We start from the raw sequence: 17,372 nt of genomic DNA on the forward strand, positions 1-17,372 counted from the left end.
GTAGGCAGATACAAAAGTTCACAAAAAACCATCGCAGAAGTCACGAAAGTGCCACCCCTTGTCACACAGCCCTAAAGGGTCCCGAACCATCCATCCATTTTCAACCGCTTATTCCCTTTTTGGAGTCGCGGAGTGCGCTGGCGCCTATCTCAGCTACAATCAAGCGGAAGGCGGCGTACACCCTGGACAAGTCGCCACCTCATCGCAGGGCCAACACAGATAGACAGACAACACTCACACTCACATTCACACACTAGGGCCAATTTAGTATTGCCAATCAACCTATCCCCAGGTGCATGTCTTTGGAAGTGGGAGGAAGCCGAAGTACCCGGAGGGAACCCACACATTCACGGGGAGAACATGCAAACTCCACACAGAAAGATCCCGAGCCTGGGATTGAACCCAGGACTGCAGGACCTTAGTATTGTAAGGCAGACGCACTAATCCCCTCTTCTACCGTGAAGCCCGGTCCCGAACCAAAAGGCAAAAAAACCCCACATGAAAACAAGAGGGAAACATCAGGAACACAAAAGGATGATACAAAAGCACAGAGCTCCTGCCACCAGCAGCCACTACAATGGCGCCATGAAAATAAGAAGCACACATTTAAGGGAAATTGCACTTTTTGGGGAATTTTGCCTATTGTTCACAATCATGATAAGACACAAAAACGTTTTCTTTTTTTTTCTTAGGATTTTAAAGATGATAAAAAACGCTTGGAAGACATAGCTAATAGGAGTCATCGTTGTAGCCTTCAAAGCCCTCTAAGACAATTTCAAAACCTTCCATTTAATATACACACTGCAAGTCTATAAATAATGTGCTAACAGACACAATCATAACAATATGTAATATGTTCAATATTTATCATGTTTTGGTCATTTTAATCATTGCAGGGCAGCACGAGGGTACAGGGGTTAGTGCCCCTGCCTCACAATACGAAGGTCCTGAGCAGTCATGGGTTCAATCCCAGGCTCGGGATCTTTCTGTGTGGAATTTGCATGTTCTCCCCGTGACTGTGTGGGTTCCCTCCGGGTACTCCGGCTTCCTCCCACCTCCAAAGACATGCACCTGGGGATAGGCTGATTGGCAAAACTAAATTGGCCCTAGTGTGTGAATGTGAGTGTGAATGTTGTCTGTCTATCTGTGTTGGCCCTGCGATGAGGTGGCGACTTGTCCAGGGTGTACACCGCTTTCCGCCCGAAAACAGCGACCCCCCGTGACCCTAAAAAGGACAAGCAGTAATAAATGGATGGATTGGTAATCATTGCGGGAAAAGTGCTCCCCATTGGAGTTCATGCGCAGGCGTATGAATCCAAGGGATGCAGAAAGGCTTTTGAACTCAACATCGTTACATGAAACCGGGAAAATATAAATTGTGCATCTGATCGTTTATTGTGTAGATTGTACTCATGTAAAATGTTCGATCGATGCACGGTGTAATGCAGTATTTGGAATAAATGCATGCGCAGATACCAGGGGAGCATGAAGTCCAACGGGGATCACTCTTTGTCAGAACACCGGGACTGATTTGGTTAGCGCTTGCGTTTCCATAGCAGTGCACATCCAATTTCTGGCAACAACTGTGTGTTTCTTCTTCTGGAAACAAATGCGAGTGTGTTTTAATCATGGAAAATTCGGTAAGAAACAAAAAAGGCTACTATTTTTGGACAAATGACAAATGAGGATTCACAATCTTAATTTTTTAGAGGATGAATTTTTAGAGTTTTAAAGTTACTTATATCACAACCATCAGTGTAACATGTGTGGCTGCTGAACAAGTATGCCTTGCAATCAGGTGTTGCACACATCAATGTGGGGTGGTGTAGCTCGGTTGGTAGAGTGGCCATGCCAGCAAGTTGAGGGTTGCAGGTTCGATCCCCGCTTCTGCCATCCTAGTCACTGCCGTTGTGTCCTTGGGCAAGACACTTTACCCACCTGCTCCCAGTGCCAGCCACACTGGTTTAAAATGTAACTTAGATATTGGGTTTCACTATGTAAAGCACTTTGAGTCACTAGAGAAAAAGCGCTATATAAATATAGTTCACTTCACTTATAGAAGCCAGCACAAAATAGAGTGAGACTTTGGAGCAGACGGAAGCCGAGAGAGTGAGGTGAAAGTGACTAGAATAACTAGTGGCCTGCTCAGTGTCCTTGTGGTTAGGTTGTCCGCCCTGAGATCAGTGGGTCCTGAGTTCAGACCCCGGTCGAGTCACACCAAAGACTATAAAAATGGGACCCATTGCCTCCCTCCATGGCACTCAGCATCAATTGTTGGAATTGGAGGTTGAATCACCAAAGTGATTCCCGAGTGCGGCCACCACTGCTGCTCACTGATCCCCTCACCTCCCAGGGGATGAACAAGGGGATGGGTCAAATGCAGAGGATAATTTCACCACACTTAGTGTGTGCGTGACTGTCAGTGGTACTTCAACTTTTAACTTTAAATTTAGATGCTGCAAAATTTGGAATTTAAAGCCATGCGATTTCAACATAAATGGAGTGCCTATCCAAATAAACTAGAAAAAACGTCCCCTGCCACCTGGACCAAACATACATTTTAATATTGATCATGATATACGCAGCCCGTTATGAGGGCTATTACAACTACAGTACATACGCTGTCTGGCTCGCTGTGTACAATCAAAACATGAAATGTGGGCTAATACTCTACCGACACTGTAAAATGATTGTTCATGTTTTTCAGTCAGTACAGATTGGTGTTCTATCACAGTGTTTTGCATTACAAACTAAAACATGTTTCGTGCTGACGTAGAGGCTAGCTTATCTTTTGCCGTAGTTAGCTTTTATAGCTGATACCGAAGCACGGCGATGTGTACTACACTAGAAGGAGAGTTCCTCAGTGTTTGCTCTTACAATGACAAAGTCGCTACAGATTGGTTATTACACAGGTTACGGAACGTACATACAATACATTTGACTGTTTTTTTAATGCATTTTGCAGTGACTTAGAGGTAGAATTGATTGCTCCCATTAGCTGTCCACCAATGTTGGAACATGCTAAAAAACAAATAAAATTAACCTTTTTGTCTTATTGTCTCTCATAATGATAGGTAAAAATCCAATAAAAAGTGTCTCCATAGCCTCAGTGAGCATGCAAATACAAGCTAATTAAAACTAAACAGGTTTTACATTGTCTGGAGCGGAACCTCTAATCATATTGGTTTCCTAAACGTCTTTGTAAACCGTCTCCGAGCAAGACCTGAATTCCTAAAATACTTTGATGTCTTCCGCCGGGCGCTCATGTAACCATCAGTTTGGCCACGACCTCGCTGATTGTGTATGACTCTTTAGTCGGCGCCAATTGTGTTCATCTTTAATGCATGAGTTTGTTACAACACTTTAGCGCTCGACAAGAATACCTCCCTCCCCTTTCCCATGTGGGGATTATAGTTGTTGGAGTACACAAGAAGGAAGATGTTACTCATCATGTATCCTTTCAGTCCAGGGGCGTCAAAGTCAAGGTATACAGTATATATATATATATATATATATATATATATATATATATATATATATATATATATATATATATATATATATATAAAGTTAAAGTACCCATGATTTTCACACACACACAATCACACACACACACACACGCACGCACGCACGCACACGCACGCACGCACGCACGCACGCACACACACACACACACACACACACACACACACACACACACACACACACACACACACACACACACACACTAGTTGTGGTGAAATTATTCTCTGCATTTGACCCATCACCCTATATCACCCCCTGGGAGGTGAGGGGAGCAGCGAGCAGCAGCGGTTGCTTCACCCGGGAATCATTTTTGGTGATTTAACCCCCAATTCCAACCCTTGATGCTGAGTGCCAAGCAGGGAGGTAATGGGTCCCATTTTTATAGTCTTTGGTATGTAGGCCACTGAGTAGGTAGAATTACATGTATCTATGGATGATATTCGATTAGTATTGGAACCGGCCCCCAGGGACCCTATTTTTTTGACTTGATGGGGTCCTTGGGACCCCATTTAGAAATGTCCACACTAAATTTTTGGGGTCCCACTTTTTTGTAACCGTTTTGAAAACCAATGATACATGTATGCATTATCCTGTAATATCTAACATTCTATCTTGTGTTTTGGAAAAAAGGTTGTCACAAACGTTCCTTAATTCATAAAAAATGATTATACAAAAGAAAATATTTTTTTTATGCATGTGTAATTCATTCAGTTATAAATATTCATTCACTTTCTTCTTTCCTTTGTGGATCTAAACTTTACCACTGCCGGTATTGAAAAAAATATATTTTTATTGTAATATTTTCAGAATGTGTTTGTTCTATTTTTGGCCAAAGTAAGATAAGACAAAGAAAACAATCTGAAGTTGTCTTTATTTTAGTTTTTAGTTTTAATGCCATTATTTTAATAGTCAGGCCCGTGTGTGCACATATTTTTCTCAATGCGACCCCTGAGCTAAAATTAGTTTGACACCACTGTCTTAGTCACAAGGTTTCCATCAATTAGTTCCAACAAAAAAATCTCACCTGAATAGAAGCTAATTGTTCCCATTCATCGGCGAGAACATTTTGGAGCATCTTGTCTGCTCTCATGGAAACTTGTAAAGAGTTGCCTATTAGGTTGTGTCACTATGTGAAAGTCAACCCAAGCAATACACTTCTTTTTTGTGCCGCACAATACTGTATTAACCCAACTCTTTTCTCTTTAGGGGTCCTATTTTGCAAAATCCCATTTTCTGGTCCCTGTTTTTGTGTATCTGGGATCCTCATAGATCCTGACATTTTAAATTAAATCATGGAGGCATGGTGGTGATATTTTTATAACAATCTTGCCTTTTTCCAAACATCCTCCAAATTAATTTAAGACTTAAGTGACATATTTTGCCTTCTTTACATCGGCGGATATCTCCATATATGGTAGATCGCTTAAAGGGGAACTGCACTATTTTTGGAAATTTTGCCTATTTTTCACAATCATTATGAGAGACAAGAGCACATCTTTTTTTTTACGATGTAAAAGTTGATTTAAAAAAAAAAACACTTGGAAGATGTAGCTAAAAAGAGTCACCATTGTAGCCTTCAAAGCCTTCTAAAACAACTTCACAACTCTCCACAAATCAATAAAAATGTCGCTACAACTTGGTTATTATACAGGTCACGGAAGGTAAATGAAGTATTGTTAACATTTTTGAATGCATTTTTGTAGTAATTTAGAGGTAGAATTGGTTGCTCCCCTTTTCTGCATTGCTAGCCACCTAGAATGAGACCATGTTTATGTTAAAAAAGCTTCAGTCTGTCTCACATAATGATTGTGAATGATAGGTAGAATTAAAAAAAAAAGTGCATTTCCCCTTTAAGAGATGGGTCTTCGTTCGCCTGCTCCGATAATCGTAGATATCAATGCGGGACTAGCCAAAGACACACAGCGCATGTAGAAATGGCAAATCAAGCCCTACCCTCAAGCCCGATAAAAACAAAAAACTATTCACTCTTTGCTTATAAGAAGCAATATTTATAATTTGTTAATCAAATTTCAATTAGTACAAAAACAAATAATTTGTAAAAATGTTGAATATTTCTTCTGTGTTAAAAGTAATAATTATAACATCTTTAAAATATAGACTTTTATTTCTTCTCAATTCTACTTTGACATAATGAATCCTAGCACCATCCACTTTTGAGAGGGGCACTGACGGTGTCCGACACGGGGGCGAGTATAATTGAATGGGTAATTATTTAATTCCATTCTCATCAGTAATCGAGTAAATGATGCAGTAAAATTTTATATAACGCGGTCTGTCATTCCTCACGGTCCCACTGACAGACATTTCACAGAATCCAAGCGTGCAGGTTTTAACAGAGTTAGATCATATGTTTTTTTATCAAAAGTTTTCTCTCCCAGAACGTGACTTTTCAGTCACGTCAGTATCCTCTCTCCCCCTCTGCTCCCGGCCGCTTACTGTAAAAGACCACAGATGATTAGATTAACACATACCACCTGTGAAATCTAATCACCTGCCAGCTGTGTCTCGCTGTCAGCACATGCCTCGTCCCTGCCCGATGGTGCTTGTTCTCAGTACCATGGACAGCGGTGGAGCCTTTTCCTCCTGCAGGCAGGGCTGGCAACGCCTCCCCCCACACATACATTTTACATGCGCTTCTTCACGCAAAAAACGGCCCAACACGGATGGCGGGGCCCCACGCGCAGTGCGTGATTCACCTTTTGGGAGGAGCGGTCTGGTGACAAATATCGGACACAACAGCCTGTTGGTTTACATCAGGGGTCTCAGACACGCGGCCCGTGGGCCAATTGTGGCCAGCGAGACGTTATTTTTCGGCCCCACCTTAATATGAAATTTTAATGTTAGTGCGGCCCGCAAGTTTTATATGAATGGCGCTTGACAGCGTTGTGTTTTTTAGGTCCAAAATGGCTCTTTCAACGTTCTGGGTTGCCAACCCCTGTATTAGTGGAAAAGCGGCAGATGAGTGAAAGCGACAGAGACGTTGCCGTGTAGACAAGGGTTTTCTTACATGCCTGGCTGCAGTCACACCGTTGCACCTGTCCGTCAGTAATAACAGTCCCCGATAACCTGGACCAATTCAAACCGTTGTTTTGTTTATTGTTTAATTTGCGTTGCCTCACACCATGAACACTACATTTATTCCTCTATAACACTCCGGGAGCCGTCACTTTTTTGCGCTCGCTATCCCGGTACTTTCCTGGCTATTATCCGCCGACTGCCGTGTTGCTGTAGGGAGGAAAAGCGGAACTACACACATAACATTATTCTCCGTGCGTCGGCTAAATACAAATATATTCCACGACCCCAAACGTGTCTTTTTCAAAGCCTGCAGTGAAGAGAAAGGTTAGTGATGTGCAAAGACAATTCCAGGAAAAGTGGGAGATGCAATATTTCTTTGTTGAGCACAGGGGCACCCCGACGTGTCTTATTTGCACAGAGAAAGTTGCGGTGCACAAGGGATACAATTTGAAATGTCGTTATACAACTAGACATGCTGAGGAGTATGCAATATTTACAAAAATATAAATTTTCTTGCGGCCCAGCCTCACCCAGACTATGCATCCAGTGGCCCCCAGGTAAATTGAGTTTGAGACCCCTGGTTTACATGGATAAACCTCGACATTAGAGCCACAATAATGCGACCAACTGTTTCCAAGGGAAAAAAAAAGTTTTATATAAAGTTAAAGTACCCACTATTGTCACACACACATTAGGTGTGGTGAAATTATTATCTTTATTTGAACCATCTCCCTTGATCACCCCCTGGGAGGTGAGGGGAGCAGTGGGCCGCAGTAGTAGCCCCACCCAAAATGTTTTGGGGTGATTTAACCCCAATTCCAACCCTTGTTACTGTGTATCAAGCAGGGGGGTAATGGGTGTCATTCTTATAGTCTTTCGTATGATTTGGCCGAGGTTTGAACTCACGACTAACCGATCTCAGGGCGGACACTCTTAACCACTAGGCTCCGGGTCAATATGGTAAAGTGCTAAAATCTGCTCATCTCGCCCAATAATAAGGATAATAATATGATAGGTATAATAATATGAATCAGATTGGTGACATGGTCTTTGTGCATAATTATATTCTTCTGTTTTCATATTATATTGTAGTAAAGTAGTATGTCTAGCACAGGGGTAGGGAACCTATGGCTCTAGAGCCAGTTGTGGCTCTTTTGATATCTGCATCTGGCTCTCAGATAAATCTTAGCTGACATTGCTTAACATGGCCTTCCTGTGCACTTAAGATGTGACTTTAAGGTTTTACTACTGACGTATAAAATACAACACAGTCTAGCTCCATCCTATCTTGCTGCTTGTAGTGTACCATATGTCCCGGCAAGAAATCTGCATTCAAGTAACTCCGGCTTATTAGTAATTCCCTGAGCACAAAAACAGTCTGCGGGCTATAGAGCGTTTTATACTCGGGCTCCAGTACCCTGGAATGCCCTCCCGGTGACAGTTTGAGATGCTACCTCAGTAGAAGCATTTAAGTCCCATCTTAAAACTCATTTGCATACTCTAGCCATTAAATAGACCCCCACCCCTTTTAGACCAGTTGATCTGCCGTATCTTTTCGGCTCTACTCCCCTCTCCAGCGTGAAGAGGTTATTAGGTGACCACAGATAATACGCTAGCTGTTCAAAAAAGTCAGGACCCAGGGTGGTCCACTCATCTGTGCATCAGTTGGGAACATCTCTGCGCTTCTGACTTGTCTCCACTCAAGATGATCCCCTGCTGGCTCCACTATGGACTGGACTCTAACACTAATAACTGACATCTGTGGTCCCCAACAAGGTTTCTCATTGTATCCATTGGTTGAGTTTTTTCTTGCCCTGATGTGGGATCTGAGCCGAGGATGTCGTTGTGGCTTGTGCAGCCCTTTGAGACACTTGTGATTAAGGGCTATGTATATAAACTTTGATTGATTGATTGATTGATACAGTGAATATTGTGTGGTTATGAGCTTTGATTCAGGAGTTGGACTGTAGGACGCAGTGGAGGTTCCGAGCCTCTTTGGCCGCCTTTAAGTTTGGCGTGTTTCCTGCTGTAATTATACAGTGCTGTTTTGTAGACGCCATTAAATAACTGATTTGTGCACAGTCATCAAGCCTCATTGTCATTCCACCGACATTACACTATGTTATACTCCCTGACAGAGCTGCTGCTGGATTTTGGTTGTAATGTCTTGACTTTAATGACAATAAAGCTTTCATACAAGCACAAATCTTTTTTTCAGTGACAATAAAAAAAAACATATTACTGTAGAATCCCAGTTATAGTGACCATAGTAGCTGCTTACAGTTACATTTAACGAGAAAGGCACCGGTTAGCTTATGTTTCCATTCAGCGGTTCAACAGAACATTATTTTAATGTTTATTTTTCAGGCCTGACACACATTCCTGCCTCGTACACACGTACATCCCCGGAGTGTGCGCACACACACACACAAAAGCAGATTTAGAAAATCAACTTACAATTTGCAGTCTTGTTATGAAAAAATATACATTCAATTATAGTTAAAACTATTCAAATTGCTATCAGTAGCTAAGAAGACACAAAGCTAACGCTCGTCCACATGTTATGTGAGCACATAGTGTACATCGTTAAGTCCTAAAAGCTGTAAATGTGCAGTATATAATGTGTAAAATATATTTGAAAGTTAGCACCCTGATCTGTGTAAAGCTTGTATACGGCCCCATTAATACAGCCATTTGTGCCTTTTATTTTTAAGCTTATTTTGCACTGAACAGAAAGTTTTAATGCTGTGTAACTAGACAGTAGTTAAAGTATGTTGTGACTTAGGGATAATGAGAAAGTTGCCAATATTAAAAAACATGTGTGAGGAACTCGCATGGCTGCAGTTGTAGTGACCCCAAGATGCAGGAACCAGGAGAGTGAAGATCAGGTAAGATGATATTTAATTCACTTGAACAAAGAAGGAAGCAGTCGTGCATGTAACGGTTCACAAACATAAATCAATCCTCGAGCACTGAGAAGCAGGCGGGGGTGGCATAAATGGAAGCCTGCTTATTAGCACCAGGTGTGGACTGGCTGGCAATCAACAGCAGATGAGGGGAAAACAGCGTTCAGCGGGACAAGCAGGAAATAGAACCGATCGTCACAAAATGTCCACAATAAATTTGATGTGAAGAACCTTGTATGTCAATGTTGACTTCAATGGGAAATTTTGAATATCGATAACACAGTTAACTCGACATACACAAGTGGCAACATACAGTAAGCAGAGCCAAATTAAACAGATTCCATTGCACAAAAGTATCAGGGCACCATGATACCGGAAGTAAAATTGTATTCATCATGCCAATACCAACAAGCACAATGAGACAATCCAAGACAATGTTGCTGATCATCCTGGTGAACAACAAACAACATTAATATACACCTTACAAAATGCAGTAATTATTCATGCCTTAAAAAATAAGGTTATTTGTTTTTTTGGGTCGTATATACTGTCAATTTGCAATATAAAATGTAGCCCAGTGGTGCGAGTATACCATGACAATATGCAAAATGCACTGTTTTATTTTGATCAATTTGAAAATTAAATATAATACAACTATTTAAATTATTCAACATTTTTATGTTGTGCCTAGTATTCTTTTGTTACTTCTTATGCATAAATAAATCATACAGTGGGGCAAAAAAGTATTTAGTCAGCCACCGATTGTGCAAGTTGTCCCACTTAAAATGATGACATAGGTCTGTAATTTTCATCATAGGTACACTTCAACTGTGAGAGACAGAATGTGAAAAAAAAAATCCAGGAATTCACAGTGTAGGAATTTTAAAGACTTTATTTGTAAATGATGGTGGAAAATAAGTATTTGATCAACCATTCAAAGCTGTCACTGTTGGAAGGAGGTTTTTGCTCAAAATCTCACGATACATGGCCCCATTTATTCTTTCCTTAACACGGATCAATCGTCCTGTCCCCTTAGTAGAAAAACAGCCCCAAAGCATGATGATTCCACCCCCATGCTTCACAGTAGGTGTGGTGTTCTTGGGATGCAACTCAGTATTCTTCTTCCTCCAAACACGACGAGTTGAGTTTATACCAAAATGGGTATATGGATGATACAGCAGAGGATTGGGAGAATGTCATGTGGTCAAATGAAACCAAAATAGAACTTTTTGGTATAAACTCAACTCGTTGTGTTTGGAGGCAGAAGAATTCGGGAGATTTGGCGGAGTTGAGGTGGGCGGGTTGGGGGGGGGCGGGGTTAGGTGGTAGCCGGGGTGTATATTGTAGCGTCCCAGAAGAGTTAGTGCTGCAAGGGGTTATAGGTATTTGTTCTGTTGTGTTTATGTTGTGTTACGGTGCGGACATTCTCCACAAATGTGTTTGTCATTCTTGTTTGGTGTGGGTTCACAGTGTGGCGCATACTTGTAACAGTGTTAAAGTTGTTTATACGGCCAACCTCAGTGTGACCTGTATGGCTGTTGACCAAGAAGGCCTTGCATTCTCTTATGCGTGTCTGTAAAAGCCGCACAAATTATGTGACTGGGCCGACATGCTGTTTGTATAGGGAAAAAGCAGACCTGAGGGCAGGTTGCGGAGGACGCTAAAGACGGTGACTTTAAGGCACGCCCCCAATATTGTCGTAAGTGTGGAAATCGGGAGAAATTCGGGAGAATGGTTGCCCCGAGAGATTTTCGGGAGGGGCATTGAAATTCGGGAGTCCCCCGGAAAAATCGGGAGGGTTGGCAAGTATGCAGCCAACACGCCTCGTCTGCATCTTTTATGATTAGACAAGTCAACACATATTTGCAAGGCCATTTTCAAGAAGGATAATTAAAGAGAAACTACATCTTGTGTGACGATGTCGGCCAACCCCGGTAGCTCGAATATATGCTACAAATCCTAAGTTAAAATATTTAATTTCTTTTTTTTTTTCACATTTAATATGTTTTTTGCAATTTAAATTTTGACAGTACCACATACGATATGTTTTAATTGCTGATGCGGGCTTATTAATTTATGTATGCGCCAGAAAATCACCTGTTTTGTACACTGTTGGTGGTGATTCAATGCTCAGTAGTGCGTAAATGTGTTTCTGTATAGTTTTTCTCCGGCAATGGTCATGTGGTGATATAAATGATGGTAATTTGAGAGGTAATCATTGAAGGCCTAAGTGAGAAACGCACGGCCCGCCACTGACAACAAGCACACCATTTTAAAAACACAGACATAACACAATTGCACATATCCCGTAACAATACACACCACCCGTCTATCCACCAATAGAAAAGTTGTGTACTAAAAGACATATCGTACTTTTCGGATTATATGTCGCTCCGGAGTATACGTCGCACTGGCCGAAAATGCATAATAAAGAAGGAAAAAAACATATATATGTGGCACTGGAGTATAAGTCCAATTTTGGGTGGAAATTTATTTGATAAAACCCAACACCAAGAATAGACATTTGAAAGGCAATTTAAAATAAATAAAGAATAGTGAACAACAGGCTGAATAAGTGTACGTTATATGACGCATAAATAACCAACTGAGAAGGTGCCTGGTATGTTAATGTAACATATTATGGTAAGAGTCATTCAAATAACTATAACATATAGAACATGCTATACGTTTACCAAACAATCTGTCACTTCTAATCAATAAATCTGATGAAATCTTCTTCCTCGATGTTGCTTCTAAACAACTCTGCCAACTCCAAAGGTATGCGCTGCTTCCTCTTGTCGTTTTCTGCTGCATATTTTATTACGTTCAGCTTGTAATCTGCAGTACATTATTTCCTTTTTGGTTCCATTTTTGTTCAGCCCTTCTCAGTTTTTATAAGTTACCGCCAACGTTGAAATGATCCATCTTAATAGCTACGGCAGTAGCATATAACATAGCAGTTAGCCTTCCATTACCCACAATGCACTTCTGCTATGACACCCCCCGCCGAATTCTTATTGGTTGACGAATGTGAGACGATTGCTGACGTGTGTGTGACGATTGCTGATATTTTCTTCGTCTCTTCCGCGAATGAGATAAATATTATTTGATATTTTACGGTAATGTGTTAATAATTTCACACATAAGTCGCTCCGGAGTATATGTCGCACCCCCGGCCAAACTATGAAAAAATCTGCGACTTACACTCCGAAAAGTACGGTATGTTAAAAAGTCACAATAACAAAACCGTTAAAACATGGATTTTCCTATCTTCAGCCTCAAGCAGCATTATTGTAGAATTTCATTGAGTTAAAAAAAAAGGAATTCTTAGAACAGTTGAGTTTGCGGTTGGGGGTCCTATAATTTGTATTAACATTAGTTGTTGGACCTCATCCTAAAATTATTTGATGGTCTGGTCATCATTTTCATCAAACTAGTCCAGGAGTGGTTTGATGGACTCTGCTTTGTGTACTAGGAACAGAAAAACGGCCTTCTTCAAACTGTCCCCATGAAGATGAATGCTTTGCATGCAAAATTTCTTGCTTAAATAAATGACAACTTATGTCCGTTTAGTATAGTTGTTTATTCTGTCCGTGCAGAACAAACCAAAACACATTCCAACCGACTAAAGGATTACAGCACACACCATGAAGACAATTCTGTCACCAAGATGAAATAACAGATTATGTGCAACCGGTGCAGTGAGTCATAGTCCCTTCCGGAGACGCTTGAGTGACTCCCATACTTACAGCGAAGGGGCAGTGGGGGCCGCCCATGATGAGGCGTTTGCAGCTTTGGTGGCTACCTGAGGGACCGTCAAAGAAGCAAGACGAAGCGTAATCAATGGTAAATCCTTTTGCAGGGATAAAAATGTTTTAATAATTTCCCCCCACTCACGTGTATTATCAGATTACACGCACATGCCGCTAGCATGCTCCGAACCGAGCTTCTTATCACTTAGATTTATGCAGCGGAAATGTGGAGAAACTAACATAATTTCTCACATTTTGCAGGTCCCACACAAAAGGCTCTTGTCTTCTCTCCCCGTCCCACACGCTTCCTCTCATAAATAGCTGCACCGTGTTCACCTTTAGGAGAAGCGGATGTGTTTTCCACAATGTATCTCGGTGACAAGCTCCACTTTTACTAGGTAAAAATGCAAAATAGAGTAGAAATGTGTGTGGAAAAGTGACATAAATGTAGCCCCTCTTAAAGGGGACCAGATTTGAATATAAATTTAAAACAGTTCTTTGTGGTCTACATCAGTGGTTCTCAACCTTTTCTTAGTGATGTAACCCCTGTGAACATTTTTTTTTAATTCAAGTACCCCCTAATCCAGGCCTGGCAAACCCGCGGCTCGCGAGCCTCATGCGGCTCTTTAACTAGTTTCATGCGGCTCTTCATGAGCTGTCACATGACATGCGTCAAAAATGCTTGGCTGGCGCTGTCATTAACTCCTCCTACAGCTAGATGGCACACTGAACATGTAAGCCTGTTTGAGTGACGTCAAACGAGCGCCGAGAGAATCTTTGGTGTGACATCATTTGTGTTGTAAACAATTTCCGTCAAGTTACCTCTTGAAATGGCAGGGAAAAAAAGCACAGTCAAACGAAAATATGAAGAAGAACACAGGACGTTTTTGCCAGAGTGGGAGAGTTTATATTTTTTTGTTAAACGTAATGGCAAGCCGATATGCCTTATATGTCACGGAGCATTAGCGCATTTCAAAGCTTCAAATCTTCAGCGTCACTTCAGCTCACTCCACCCTAACATCGAACAGGAATTTCCAAAAGGGACTGAACTTCGCAAGAACAAGTTGGTCGCTTTGAAAAGCCAGGCAGAAAAGCAGGTGCAGTTTTTCCAAAAATTTACGAAACACTCGGAGACAGTAACGCTTGCATCATATCAGCTGGCTTGGAACATAGCACGGGGTAAAAAGCCATACAACGAAGGGGACTTCATTAAAAAATGCCTCATTGACGCCTTTGAAATATTGGCTCCTGGAGACGACAAACTAAAACGGAGCGTATCAGACGTTCAACTTTCCCGCCACAGTGTTAAAAGCAGAATATCAGATATTAATACAGCTGTTGAATCACAGTTGCACTCTGACCTTTAAGCATGTGAGTATTTTAGTGTGGCATTGGATGAGAGTTGTGACATACAAGACAAACCTCAGTTGGCAATATTTGCACGGTCTGTGTCAAATGAATGTATGATCAAAGAAGAATTCCTTGATATTGTGACACTAAAAGACAGAACCCGTGGCATAGATGTGAAAGAAGCAATGATGGCTGCGTTTGCAAAAGCAAATCTGCCCATACCAAAACTAACTGCAATAGCCACGGATGGAGCGCCAGCCATGATCGGATCCGTGAACGGTCTTGTGGGGCTGTGCAAAGCTGATCAAACATTTCCCGACTTTTGGAATTTCCACTGCATCATCCACAGGGAGCAACTCGTGTCTAAATCATTGAATTTAAACAACGTCATGAAGCCAGTGATGGAAATTGTCAACTACATCCGCACACATGCGCTTAACCACAGGCAATTCAGGAATCTCATTGCTGAGCTGGACCACGGGCTTCCAGGTGACCTTCCGTTGCACTGCACTGTGAGGTGGCTTTCAAAAAGCAAGGTATTCTCTCGCTTCTTTGAGCTTTTGGATGCTGTGAAACTGTTCATGGAAGAGAAGGACAAGGTCTATCCTGAGCTCTCAGACCTCGAGTGGATTATGGATCTGGCATTTTCAGTCGACATGCTGTGTCACTTGGACAGACTGAACCTGACCCTGCAGGGTAAGTTAAAAATGCTCCCTGACATGGTGCAAAGTGTGTTTGCGTTTGTCAACAAACTAAAGCTGTTCGAGGCGCATATTCAAAAGGGAGATTTAACACATTTTCATACTCTGCTAAAAGCCAGTGAGCAAGTCACGAGCGCCGCCCTGAAAAAGAAAAGAGACAGATATGCAACACTGGTTGCAAACCTGCACGAAAGCTTTGTGACCCGGTTCTGTGATCTACAACTGAAAAGACCACAGATTACGTTCCTCGTCGACCCATTTAATGCGGAGACAGACTGTTTGAAAGCCCCGCTCGTCACAGATGAAGCTGCGGCTGAGTTGGAGATGATCGACCTTTGTGAGGAGGATCAATTGAAAGCTGTTTTAAGGGAAGGGACCGTTGAGTACTGGAAAACTGTGCCAATTGAAAAATACCCCAATATCAAACGAGCTGCGCTTAAGATACTGTCCATGTTTGGGTCAACGTACGTCTGCGAGTCTGTGTTTTCTACCCTGAAACATGTGAAATCAAAGCATCGATCTGTTCTGACTGACACTCATTTGAAAGAATTGATTAGAGTGGCAACAACAGAATACAAGCCAGATTTGAAGAGGATTGTTCAAGATAAGGAATGCCAGAAGTCTCACTAAGCAGCATAGTAAGAGAAAGATGTTATTGAAAATTATTCTATTATTGTTTGTGGACTTGCTTGAACTGGGAGTATGTGTGTTTGAGACACACAATGTTAACTGTTGAAAATTACTGATATTATCATGTTGGTGTGGTTATTTTCATTAGATCTGGCTGAGCAGAGGTCTGTGTATGCGTGCATACATGATTAAAATATGATGTTCATGTGTACCCATGTGTATGATGTGGCTCTTTGCAGTAACACCGAAAAAAAAGTGGCTCTTAGTCTCTGACTAGTTGGCCACCCCTGCCCTAATCAGATCAAAGCATTTTGGGTTAAAAAAAGAAATAAAGAAGTAAAACACAGCACTGTGTCATCAGTTTCTGATTTATTAAAATGTGCAAAATAATGCTCATTTTTATTGGTCTTTCTTGAACTACATGGGAAAAAAGATGTAAAAATAATTAAAAACATGTTGAAAAATAAACAAGTGATTCATTTATAAATAAAAAATTCTACACATAGAAGTAATCATCAACTTAAAGTGCCCTCGTTGGGGATTGCAAAAGAGGTCCACCTGGTTTCATGAACTTAATTCTTCACAAAAAATAAATCTTTAACATCAATATTTATGGAACATGTCCACAAAAAAAATCTAGCTGTCAATGCTGAATATTGCATTGTTGCATTTCTTTTCACAGTTTATGAACTTACATTCATATTTTGTTGAAGTATTATTCAATGATTATATTTATAAAGGATTTTTGAATTGTTGCTATTTTTAGAATATTTTTAAAATATCTCACGTACCTCTTGGTGTACCTTCAAGTACCCCAAGGGGTACGCGTACCCCCATTTGAGAACCACTGATCTACATACAAACCCTGTTTCCATATGAGTTAGGAAATTGTGTTGGATGTAAATATAAACGGAATACAATGATCTGCAAATCCTTTACAACCCATATTCAATTAAATGCACTACAAAGACAAGATATTTGATGTCCTAACTCATAAACTTTAATTTTTTTTTGCAAATAATAATTAACTTAGAACTGCTTATTTGGGTGTTACCATTTAGTGGTCAATTGTACGGAATATGTACTGAACTGTGCAATCTACTAATAAAAGTTTCAATCAATCAATCAGTCAACGAAGCAGAAGAACGAAGAAGATACAGCCATGGCGACGCCGACGAGGAGTAAGATGAAGAAATACGCTTGTAACTTCCAAGCCGCAGCTGCGATTGGACCTGGATAGCCTCCGGGAAGAAGTAGTGCTTGGCAGTGAAGATCTTCCTCAGGAAGCAAAGATTGACCGGTTTTGGGCCATGCTAGGGAGAGATGGAAGATTCCAGACTCTAGTGCATTTGATGAAAGCACTTTTGTGTGTGCCACACAGCAATGCATCGACAGAGAGGGTTTTCAGCATGGTTAGAAAAATAGTGACAGAGAATAGAACAAGGATGGACAATTCAACCCTTAACTCA

Source organism: Nerophis ophidion, linkage group LG10, assembly GCF_033978795.1.
Source record: "Nerophis ophidion isolate RoL-2023_Sa linkage group LG10, RoL_Noph_v1.0, whole genome shotgun sequence".
Lineage (NCBI taxonomy): Eukaryota > Metazoa > Chordata > Actinopteri > Syngnathiformes > Syngnathidae > Nerophis > Nerophis ophidion.